This window comes from Lycium barbarum, chromosome 7 (genome assembly GCF_019175385.1).
Source record: "Lycium barbarum isolate Lr01 chromosome 7, ASM1917538v2, whole genome shotgun sequence".
NCBI classification, from domain to species: Eukaryota; Viridiplantae; Streptophyta; class Magnoliopsida; order Solanales; family Solanaceae; genus Lycium; species Lycium barbarum.
Genome location: NC_083343.1, coordinates 8697352 through 8709223, shown reverse-complemented (window position 1 = coordinate 8709223; position 11872 = coordinate 8697352).

The window sequence follows — 11872 nt, the reverse complement described above, 5'->3', positions numbered from 1 at the left end:
GCCTCCATTCCTCCGTCTTTTTGGCATCATGCATTGCAAATGGCGACGTATCTCATTAATATTTTACCAAGTAAGCTATTGGGTCACAAATCACCTTTAGAGGTCATTTACCAACGGAAACCATCTTATTCTCATCTCCGAGTCTTTGGGTGTTTATGTTATCCCCTTTTTCCGTCTACTACTATTCACAAGTTGCACCCTCGGTCAACTCCATGTGTCTTTTTGGGATATCCACCAAACCATCGTGGCTACAAATGTTTTGATTTATCCTCAAATAAAATCATTATTTGTCGTCACGTTTTATTTGATGAGACTCAATTTCCGTTTTCCAAAATCCATACTCCGGTTCTCACCTCTTATGACTTCCTTGATGATGGCCTCTCTCCTTACTTGATCCATCATATAGCCGCCAGCCCTCCACCGCTGCCCTGTCCCCCTCCGCCGCTGCCCGTGACTCAGGACCACGCCGACCCCTCCCCACCTGGGCAGCAGCCTCCATCGTCCTCTACGCAGGACCAGTCCGCCCCTCTCCCCCACCAGCTTCCCACCACCCCGCAAAACTCGACCATTTCTCCACCTGTCCAGCCCAATACCCACACACGCATGGTCACTCGTAGTCAGCGCGGGATTTTCAAACCCAAGCACCCATTTAATCTACATGCGGCGGTTACCAAGTCCCCCATACCTCGTAAACCGTTGGATGCGCTACGTGACCCGAATTGGAAATTGGCCATGGATGATGAATATGATGCTCTTATTAAAAATAAGACGTGGGAGTTGGTACCCCGTCCACCTAATGTGAATGTTATTCGGTCTATGTGGATTTTTACTCATAAAGAAAAGTCTAATGGTGATTTTGAGAGACATAAAGCCCGTCTTGTAGGTGATGGCAAAACACAGCAGGTTGGCATTGATTGTGGTGAGACTTTCAGTCCGGTCATGAAGCCAGCAACGATCCGCACTGTCTTAAGTCTAGCTCTATCTAAACATTGGTCCATTCATCAGTTGGATGTGTCAAAAATGCATTTCTTCATGGCGAGCTCAAGGAGACGGTTTATATGCATCAGCCTATGGGTTTTAGAGACCTATCTCGTCCCGATTATGTGTGTTTGTTGCGCAAGTCCTTATATGGGCTTAAACAGGCACCGAGAGCTTGGTATAAAAGATTTGCTGACTTTGTTTCTTCTATTGGTTTTGCTAATAGCAGGTCTGACCACTCCTTGTTCATCTATCGCAAAGGGCACTACTTGGCTTACATTTTACTATATGTGGATGATATTATTCTTACTGCTTCTTCAGATGCTCTCCGCTGTTCTATTATGGGCCTTCTTGGCTCAGAATTTGCTATGAAGGACTTAGGTCCTTTAAACTATTTTCTTGGCATTGCGGTGACCCGTCACAAGGGTGGTATGTTTCTATCACAACGAAGTTATGCTACGGACATTATTGAACGTGCAGGAATGTCCTCGTGTAAGCCTTCTTCCACTCCGGTTGACACTAAACCGAAGGTCAGTGCCTCTTCTGGCGATCTGTGTGACGATCCCACTCATTTCCGGAGCCTTGCAGGTGCTCTTCAGTATCTTACCTTCACCAGACCGGATATTTCTTATGTCGTACAGCAGATTTGTCTTCATATGCATGCTCCACGAGATACGCATATGCTTGCTCTTAAGCGGATTATTCGGTATATTCAGGGTACTCTTGATCATGGTTTGCATCTCTACTCATCTTCAGTTACTGATTTGGTTTCATACACTAATGCTGATTGGGGGGGATGTCCAGACACCAGACGCTCGACGTCGGGTTATTGCGTGTTTTTGGGAGATAATTTGATATCCTGGTCATCTAAGCGCCAACTTACTCTTTCCCGCTCTAGTGCGGAAGCAGAATATAGGGGGGTTGCTAATGTTGTCTCTGAATCATGCTGGATACGTAACCTCCTCTTGGAACTACATTGTCCGATCCCTAAGGCTACTTTAGTTTATTGTGATAATGTCAGTGTCATTTACCTGTCAGGAAATCCAGTCCAACATCAGCGCACCAAGCACATTGAGATGGATATACATTTTGTTCGTGAAAAGGTGGCGCGCGGCCACGTCCGTGTCCTTCATGTTCCGTCCCGATATCAGCTCGCCGATATTTTCACTAAAGGACTGCCACAGGTCTTATTTGAAGATTTTCGGGACAGTCTCAGCGTTCGTAAACCTTCCGTTTCGACTGCGGGGATGTGATAAATAGTGTAAATATGTAGTAAAAGAATATTTTGTAAATCTTCTATTTTAGGTTAGTATAGTTTGTATCCTAATAGGACATTGTAACTATGGTATATTTACCAACTCAATCAATGAGAATAATCACGGAATTAATCTCTTTCAGTTCGTGCTGTAATCTCACCTGGATTGCTTCTTCCTACAATGCATGTACTGAAACTCAAAACAAAGAAAGTCCTGCGTAGGAGGCAAAGTAAGGTAAGACGAAATTGAAGGAAAGAAGATGCTCTAATACACCTATTGGTGCTGCCAGTGGTGGCAAGAGGTCACTGCTTAGGAGATATTCACTTGATATTGGAGAAGCTGGAATCGTTGCTTGCAAATTTCTTCGTACTAATAGCTGTTGCTTCCATCACAACAGCAAATATTTCTTGCTCCATCGATATTCCCAATCTTTTCACCGTGTCGAAATATAGTTTGCAAGATCATCATTAATTTCGTTCATTTAGTACCCAAAAACGAACAGTTACTGAAAATGAGAGGTTTTGAAACTGAAATTTGATAATTCCATCATTCATTTTTCTTAAAGGCTACCCTCTTTAATTGAGTAAGGAATTTTTTTTTTTTTGAATAAGAATCATGAGTAACGAATTTAATACACGTTCATACAATGAAACGGTTTATCCTTTAGCCAAAAAGCCTCTAACGACACTTAGGAATTTACACGTCATTTACACGCTAAATTGAATTATTCATAAACTTAATAGGAAGAATGAGAGGGTAAATGGCAAAAAAATTACAAAAAAGATAAATAGGGATGTTGGCCATAAAAAGGCAGGGGCGGATGCACCAAGAGCCGAGGGTGTTCACCCGAACACCCTCGGCAAACAATTACAGTGTATATATAGGGTAAATTTTCTGTATTTATGTGCATATATTAACTTTTGAACACCCTCAGCAAAAAATTACAGTGTATATTTAGTTTCTTCTTTTTTCCGAACACCCTGAATGAAAATTCTGGATCCGCCACTGTAAAAAGGTGTCACATCACTTTTCTTGCCTAGCTTTATATTATATATCTATAGATATAAATTTATACGGCTCCAATTCCTCAAATCCTAATCTGTGGTATTGTTTCCCTTTTGTCCCTTTTCTCTTAATTTCTTTTCCTTTTTTTGGTTGTTTATCTTCCTCACTCTTTGTGCTTTTTCTATATTTATGTTTTCTCTTCTTTTTTTTTTGTCTTTTTGTTTTTGTTTTATTGATTAATATAAAATACAAAAAATAATAATATTATCTCTTATTTTTAAACTAATAAAAGTATATGAAATTAGTTAATTAGATTACAACAAGAAGGAATTAAGAAAAATACTAAAGTCACAAGCTTATTTATTAAAATCTAAACTCATAAAAAAAAATTATGAGATTTTCTATTTTGCAAATAAAAACAACACTTATATCTAAAATATGGCTCTATTTTTTTTGTCACTTTTTATAATAATTAACTCACTAAAAATGATGTAAAAATTAAAATAGCAAACATCACTCGATCCTCTATGATACCCACATGGTATATCATTAACTGACAGGGTATCATAGAGGATTGACAGTTCATTCCATCAAGAAAATCTCAGTCCTCTATGTTACTCATATGCTACCCACATGGTATATATCATATATTGATAGGATATCATAGAAGATGGTTCAGTATATGATACATACCAAGTTGATATCATTAAGGATTAAGCTCTTTTTTGAAGGAATGAACCAGTCCTCGATGATACTCTGTCAGTGTATGATATATACCAGATTTGTATCATAGAGGACTGAGCTATTTTTTGAAGGAGTGAACAAAACCCTCTATGATACTCTATTAGTAAATGACATATACCAGGTTTGTATCATAGATGATTGAGCTCTTTTTTGAAGGAATGAACAAAAGCCTCTATGATACCCTCTCTCACTATATGTATATACCATGTGAGTATCATAGACGATGACTGAGGAGTGTTTTATTTTGAAAGAATGAATAAGTCATCTATGATACCTTATCACTATATGATATATACCATAAGGGCATCATAGAGGACTCAACTATTTTTTGAAGAAATGAACAAAACCCTATATGATACCTTGTCAGTATATGATATATACCAAGTTTGTATCATAGAAGACTGAGCTCTTTTTTGAAGGAATGAACAAAAGCCTCTGTGATACCCTCTCAATGTATGTATATACCTTGTGAGTATCATAGACGATGACTGGAGAGTGTTGAGTATCATAAACGAAGACTGAGGAGAGTTTTCTTTTGAAAGAATGAATAAGTCATTTACAATACTTTATCAGTATATGATATATACCATGTGGGCATCATAGAGGATTGAATAGTGTTTTTTTGAAGAAGTAAATATGTCATCTATAATACTCTGTTAGTATATAATATATACCATGTGGGCATCATAGAGCACTGAGTGTTTTTCTTGAAGGAATGAACTCTGAATTATGTATGATACTCTGTTCAATATATAATATACCACGTGAGTATCATAGAGTACGAGTGGTATTTTTTGAAAGAATGAACTGTCAGTCTTCTATTATATCTTATCAGTATATGATATACCATGTGAGTATCATAGAGGACTGAGTAATATTTTTTAATGGATTGACCCAATCTTCTATAATACTCTATCAGCATATGACATATACCATGTGGGGTATCATAGTATACTATAACAGTATACTTCAATTGTTATTGATTTGGCATACTAAAGGGTAGAAGAAGTTGATTTTGAAATATAGAAGAAAACAAAATCAAATGTCTTATATTAATTTTTTTATTGATATAGAAAAAGAAGAAAAATATGAAGAAGCCAAAAGGTGTGTAGAATTAGATTACGAAAAAAAAAGGAAATGAAGAAAAGCATAACGTTAAAAAATGAAATTAGAAAAGGAGAAAAAATAAATAAAAATAACTAGAAAGTCATCTATGATACCTTGTCACCATATGATATATCATGTGGGGTCATCACTCATGATACCCTATTAGTATTTGATATATATATATATATATATATATATATCATAGGGGTATCATAGAGGACTAAAGAGTGTTTTTCTTGAAAAATGAATCAATCCTCTATGATACCCTGTCAGTAGATGATATATACCACAAGAATATCCTAGATACCAGGGAGTGTTTTTCTTGAAGAAACAAATCATTCCTTTATGATACTATACCATGTAGGCAGCATAGATGACTAATACTGTTGGAATGAATCTGTCATCTATGAAACCCTATCAGTATATGATATATATCAGGTTGACATCATAGAGGATTGCTTTAACGAACTACTAGTCCTCTATGATACCCCGTCAATATATGATATACCATGTGGTCATGGATATCATAGAGGAATGAGTAGTATCTTTTAAAGGAATGAATAGGAACGAATCAATATTCTATGAATCTTTTGAAGGAATGAATCAATATTCTATGATACCCTGTCAGTATATGATATATATAATGTGTGTATCATAGAGAATTGCATTGTTTTTTTCTTGAAGGGATCAATCAGTCATTTACTATATCAATATATGATATATACCAGGTTAGTATCATAGATGTAACGACCCATTTGGTCGTTATAGTATCTTTGGTGTTTTCGCCAATTCCCGAGCATTGATTAGCTCACTTTTGACCCGAGGGGACCGTTGATACGCTTCCCATGGTGTCTATACTGAATTCGGGCAACTTCAGTGAAAATATGGCTCTAAGTGAAAAATGGTTGACCTAAAGTTGACTTTTGGGCAAACGGGCCTTTTCCAGAATTCCGTCAACTCCGAAAGTTCCGGATGGTCGTTTAGAACCTGTAAGTGTAATTAGTTCGGTTCCCAATGCATTCGGATGCATTTCGGGACTTAGGATAGAAAATTGGAATTAAGGCATTGGGAGACGACTTGGCCAACGAGACCTCTGTTGGAAATTTTGAGACCACAAGCGCGTTCACAGTGGAATTTTGTCTGGGTTTAGGCGGTCGGGTTGTGAGCAGAAGGCCTCAGGAGTAACCCGGGATTTCGACTGAAAACTTAGAAAAAATGGAGGATTCTGGTGTCTGGTGCCCGCAATGGCAGCACTGCTATTGCGGTGTGTTGGCTGCTGGGGCGGCCATGCATATTGTTGGCCATACCGCTGTGGCGGTCTCCCAGCTGCTGCAGCAGCGCCGCCGTGGCAGTGACGGGCAGTTATTTTTTATTAAATGTGTCTTAAATAAGTCTTAGACCCTCATTATTTTCCATCTCGACTTTTGAGCTTGAAGAAACTATTCTTGGAGATAATTGGGAGAAATTCTTAGAGATTACTTTGGTTCTGAGGTTCAGCAGAAGGGCCAAGCAAAAAAGTGACTTGTTGGTTTTGCGGTTCGGTAGTCCAGGTAGGTTATGGCTTACCTTTAGTGAGACTTAGCATAGCGAAGCACATATTTAGAATATAATGTCGGAGATAGCATGTGAACCTTCGGGTATGAAGCCGGGTTGGATATTGCCTTAGGTTGGGCCCTATTGTGTGCTGAGACTAGCCACCCCGTTATGTGTGTTGATTGTTCCGGGGTGATGGTTTTGATGCCCTGAGTAGTGGTAGAATTTGGAATATGTGTTATCGTCCTGATTGAGATAGATTTGCCATACCCATTGATGGTATTGTGATATGATACATTATTGGCATACCTTTTTGTTGGTACTTGTGATATTGATATATTGTTGGCATACCATTGTTGGTATTGTGATATGATACATTTTTGGCGTACCCCTTTGTTGGTACCTGTGATATTGATATATTATTGTCATACCATTGTTGGTGTTGTGATTTGATACCTTGTTGGCATACCCCTTCGTTGGTACTTGTGATATTGAACTTGATTATTGATAATTGATATATGCATTGCACACATTCTCACACATTGATTATGCATGGCCAATACCCAGTGATGATCCGATATCGTTGATTGAGTAAACTGATATTTTGATAAAATCTTTACTTGAGTGATTATGAAAAGGCCGATGTTTGAAGATCAATTTCGGAATCGTTGATTGTATGAAAATGATATTGACCAACTCTTTTACTTGAGTGATTGTGAGAAGGCCGATGTCCGAGGTTCAATTCTGGAATCGTTGATTGTGTGAGACTGATCTATGACAGACTCTTTTACTTGAGTGATTGTGAGATGGCTGATGACCGATGATCTATTCCGGCATCGTTGTTGCATGACCGATTCCGATGATATTCCAGAATCGTTGTTAGTGCATGGACTCTGCGGGTCCCCCCAGGGTGGTGCCGGTGAGACTCCCTCTGTGAGCAATTAGCCAGGGTCCCGTCTGTCTGTTGGGTAAAGATCTGAGACGGGTGGCACTTAGACTTCGCGAGTCACGCTGGGTTGTGCTACCGAGACGTCGATATTTCCATCCGGAGTACATGTGTACACCTCATTTGCATGGCATTACATTTCATTCACCTCATCTTTGCATTGCATTATGACTTGATTGAGATTCTTAGTGATTGAATTGTGATGATTGGACTGGATTGTATATATTCGAACTTGACATATTTGAGTTAGAGGTTTTATATAGGCGATGATGGATACTTGGTTGTAATCTTATTTTCTTATACTTGTTAGAATCCTTGCTATCTGCTTATCTTCTGAATTGTGTTAACTATGCTTAGTCGGCAGATGATGTCTACCAGTACTGTGGTTTGTACTGACCTGCACTTGCTACATTCTTTTATGAATACAGAGTACCATGTCGGATCTACTTCTTTGACTCGTGGTTGATCGACTCTTCAGCTTCCTCTCGAGTTTCTAGGGTAAGCATGGCGTCCTCTAACCTTGAAGACTTTCCAATCATATGTCTTACTTTTACTTCAGAGACATAGACATTTATGTATTAGTATTCCAGACTGTACTTGTCACGACCCAGCCCCGTGGGCCGCGACTGGCACCCTACCTGGGTACCCAGACCAAATCGCATATTCATTTTCGAACCCAAACTTATTTCAGAAATTTCAAAAGTTATATCAGACATAATTTATATCGAAAATCTGTCTTAAGCGGTCATATCAAATCAAACTCAAACAAAGCGGCGGAATAGACATCGCCGGTCAAAATACAAATATATACAGAAGGGCCATTTGGGGCCATAATATCAAACGGACCGCTTTAAGACCCGAAAGCAAAATCAGACAACATACACATAGGACCCTCGCCCCACAAAGATGACTACAGGCCTCTACGAATTCAAAACATAACATATGGCGAGACAGGGCCCCGCCGTACCCAAACTGTCAAATATACAAAATATATACAGAGTAGAGGAGTCTGTACCAAAAGTGGACTCCGGACCAAGTAAGAGTACTCCGAAAAGCAAGAAGTGAAGCCTACTGCGGAGGATCACCGATGTCTGCACCTGCGGGCATAAAACGCAGCCCCCGAAGAGAGGGGGTCAGTACGAAATATGTACCGAGCATGTAAAGCACGGAGTACGGAATTATGGATCAAAACCGAAAGCAAATCAAATGTCAAAGTGGGGTACAAACTGGTATGTCAAAATCTGTATCGAAATCATATACGTATATACTATGCAAATGAAATCATGCAAACGCTTAGGAACGTGGTCGCCACTCCGACGCTGACGCCACACACAGCATAACACCAGAAGGTTTCAAATCTCCGTACATCCCCAAACATAATCATAATCATCGGCGAGCGTATCGCATCCCGAGCCATATCACAGCATAACTCCAAACGGAACCGGGCCCTATGGCGAAGCCTCGGGAACCGTAACACAGCATACAGCCGAATTTATCATACAGCGCACGAATCAAAACCGGCCCGGGAACCGGTGGACGAAGTCATAATAAGGCACGAGCGGAGTCGTGAGCAAACAAATGCAAATCGTATTTCAAAGTAGTGTTTCAAAACAAAGTAAACTCATAAATCATATCCTATTACAAAATAGTCGAATACTTAGTCGACATAAGGTTTCATTTTGCAAAACGATTCCAAAATGGTCTATATAGTTCAAGACATGGATTAGTGCATCGAATAGTCCAAACATACCCCGTGGAAGGATGTTCCAAAGATCAGAAGTGATACGTTCAACTCTGTTCTCAAAGATGGCCCGAAGGGCAATTCGGGCATTTTGGGGGTAGCGGACCCACCTCGAGTCGAAGTGAGGTGGCGAACATATTTTTATGAGCAGTTATATGCCAAGGGTCATACATAATCATTTCTAGGTTACCCGACCACATTTCGATAGGTTTCGGACGAATAGTGGCATTCTAGCCAAAAGGGAGCCTTTAGGCTTCAATCGAATTGAATGAATAGTAACTTTTCTGTGGATCGGGTTTCGAGGAGCAGAAATGCTCCGGAAGGTCTCATATTCAACTAACACCCTAAGATATGCCAAATAAAGAATTGGGAAGCTTTACATACCTCACAGATGCCGTAAGCTCCTCCAAAAGTCCCGTCCCGTTTCGTCAAAAATCTGCAAATGGTCAAAGTTACCAAATGAGATCCTTAGGCTCAAAAATGCCTTTAACTCCATATTTGCCTACCGAAATTTCGGCAGCATTTCCCCTATAAATCTAACATCCCCGAGGCATAACTCGTCTCAAATTAACCAACCACAACAGCCCACACATCAACAACCAAACCAAACAACAATCAAACCATTCTAGCTTTAAAGTTCTACATGATTTCTAAAGTTGGCAACTTCCATTCAAACTTTCAAAATCCCAATTCTACATTCACATAATTGTATTCATTTACCCATCCGACACTAGTCAAACACATTCCAAATTCAATCTAAGCCATACACGAAATTGCATCAAAATCAATAAATTTCCATAGTTCTTCAAAATATCAAAATTTCACGACGAACATTCTAGCTAACGTCGTTTCATTCCAAATTCACCCATATCATTAAAAAGTCATATCTAAAGTCTCTAGTACCCAAAATATACATTGATATACATAAAGATACCAAGGATATACACTTTCTGATAACATCCAAATTCGTTTTCCACCGCCAATTTAATTCAACAATCAATCAATTACGATCTAAGGGTCACAACAACACATTATGCCAACTTAAACAAGATCAATTCAAACCATTTCTTTCCTTCCATAACTCACGGCCAAACACACTACACACACACACCCACGACTTTCTATTTACGTTAAAATTACGGGATCTCCATCTACTTCCAATGCTTAACACATTCACATCAATTCTATAACATAAAAGAGTAAGAATTCTCACCTTTTCTTGAAACCCCGACTTGTCGAAAACGTCGTCCCCGTGCCAAACTAATTATACCACGTCGGAGAGCGTCTTGAGTACTTCACAAATATGTAGAAATCAAGATTTTTGAATCACCACACAAGCTTGGAATTTTTTTCTCTCTTTCTCCTTAGTCACGGCCGAACCTCTCTATGGGGTGGTTCTTGAAATTTTGATCTCTTTTCTTGAAAATCCTTAGTTATATCTCATATATATCCACTTAGGGGTCATGTGCATAGCACATGACCCTTTAAAAGTGGGCTTGGGCCACTTACTATGGCCGGCCCCCTTCAATCTTTTTGGGCTTCAATTGAGTTGTAATTTCTTTGGCCCAATTCTTGAAATGCCCCTTTTTGTAATTCCCGAAACTAATTTCCGAAATTCCAAATTTATCCTCGGCCTTCCCCGAGGTCTTAGCATTTAAATATTTCACAACCAACATAGTCATATTCACAAAAATTAAATTAGGTCCTTCTAACACCCGAGTCATAACTATTTCTCGATTTCCAATTGTGCGAAAACACGGGGCCTAACATTCTCCCCCCCTTAAGAACATTCGTCCCCGAATGTTAAACAAATCTTATGAAGGCTCACAAGCATAACGGGAAAACCATTTTATATAAATAGCACACATGGTCCATCCGTTCATTGGTACAACAAATACAAAAGTCTAGATTACAGGAGGCGTAGGGAATAAATGGGGGAATCTCTTCTTCATCTCATCCTCCGCCTCCCAAGTCATCTCTTCCCGGTTGTTATTGCGCCACAGAACCTTGACCGAAGGCACCTCCTTAGTGCGCAATCTTCTCACCTGACGATCCAGAATAGATATCGGCTGCTCGTCATAAGATAGCCGCTCCGTCACCTGAAGATCGTCTACTGGGAATATCCTGGAAGGGTCACCAATACATTTCCGCAGCATAGACACATGAAACACCGGGTGCACGGACTCCAAATCGGATGGCAAGTCTAGCTCGTAGGCGACTGCGCCTATCCTCCGAACAATCTGGTAAGGCCCGATGTACCGCGGACTCAGCTTACCCTTCCTGCCAAATCTCATAACGCCCTTCATAGGCGACACCTTCAGGAATACCCAGTCGCCAACCTGGAACTCCAACGGTCGACGTCGTTTATCGGCATAAGCTTTCTGCCGACTCTGAGCAGCTAACAGTCGCTCCCGAATAAGCTTCACCTTATCTACAGCCTCCTGGATCACATCCGGCCCAATCAGCTTAGTCTCGCCCACGTCAAACCAGCCAATAGGAGATCTGCATCTCCTGCCATAAAGGGCCTCATACGGGGCCATCTGAATGCTGGAGTGATAACTG